The sequence below is a fragment of the Alligator sinensis genome, unplaced genomic scaffold (genome assembly GCF_000455745.1).
Source record: "Alligator sinensis unplaced genomic scaffold, ASM45574v1 scaffold532_1, whole genome shotgun sequence".
Lineage (NCBI taxonomy): Eukaryota > Metazoa > Chordata > Crocodylia > Alligatoridae > Alligator > Alligator sinensis.
Window position 1 is genome coordinate 179,143 of NW_005842451.1, and position 1,452 is coordinate 180,594.

Sequence of the window (1,452 nt, forward strand, 5' to 3'; positions counted from 1 at the left end):
TCTAATTAACTTTTATGTGCCTTTAAAAAGGCACATAAAATTCCTTTATTTGGAATAACATTCTTTCACTGATATAGTGTTAAAGTAAATAAAGAAACTGGATAATTCCAGGTAATAACAGTCATTGACAGTAGCTGGTAATGGCTGACTTGTGGAATTTACTAGTTGAGGGAGAGAAGCAAATGCAAATACATCAGGCTTTGCTTTTTTGTTTCAGTAAAAGATCTCTTTTTCATATATTGGGAACTCGATGAGAAGGTTAATAACACACATTAAGAATGCGAGTGCCAAGGCCACCTCCCACCACCTATTTTATTGTGCTTGCTTTTAATCATCTGGCACACCCAACTCAGGCAGGGCAATGTGGGCGACATTAACAGTGATAATAACACTAGCCTACTCTATGCCTGTGTGCCTACTTTGCACACATTAAATGCGTCTCTCCATAGAGGAATCTGTTTGATATCTCCTGTGTGCTGTACATCCCACGCGATTGTCTAGAGAGCGATCCAGTGACAAGTAGGTGCCATGGCTTTCTCCTAATGACTGGATACCGTGGGTTCCTCCTCGTTTATGTTTCTTCTGTGCAGGCTACACCACCAGCTAGTATGTGGTTTTGTGTGTTACCAAAGATGCCCTCACCCCAAATTCTCCATGCATTTCCCAGATGCCTTGCAGTAACTTCCAAGACAGGGAGCTCCTCTTTACCTGCTCCATCTCTTCTATTCCTACTGCACTGATGTGGGTTTTGCATTGGCTAAATTGAAACTATGCCTATTTTCTACCATGAGTATTTCCTGTGCTCCTGGGCTTTGCTGGTTGCTCCTGCCCCCTCTTTTTCTGCTGTGTGTCAGAGCTCCTGGAAAACATGGGGTGTCAGGCTGGGGACTTGAACTGGGGGGTGTCTATCCTCCAGCTGGGAGCAAAGCTGGAGGTTCCTGGCTAGAGGGTCTGGCCCCTGTGCTCAGAGTCAGACTGACTGACATTGCTGGGGTCAGGAAGGACTTTTTACCCCATGGTCAGATTGCTATGAACTGTGGGTGGGTGGGCAGGCGGGTTGCCTTCCTCTGTAGCAGGGGGCATAGTCTTCAACCCTGGGCTTCTTGAAGGTATGTTGACAACACTTTATAGAAGCAGCGCACTGGCTGCCCTAGTTCCCCTGCTTTACCTGTAGCAGGTTTGGGTGTTGGGGCTGTGTTGTGGCAGGGTTGAGGGCACTCGTGTAGAGCTGAGATGATGGTGCTGTGGGTGGGGATGATCCTGCCTCAGGCAGGGGCTTGACCTCTGGAGGTCCCTGCGAGCCCCACTGCTGGCTGGCTCTATGAGATCCCTGGCCATCTAGGAACTGCAGCGCGAAGCACAAGGGCAGGGGGAGCTGGCCCTGGCCCCTCCCTCCCCTGCAGCGGGGCAGGGCGCGCTGGGCCGGCGCGGGCTCTGCCTCCTGCCCCCGCA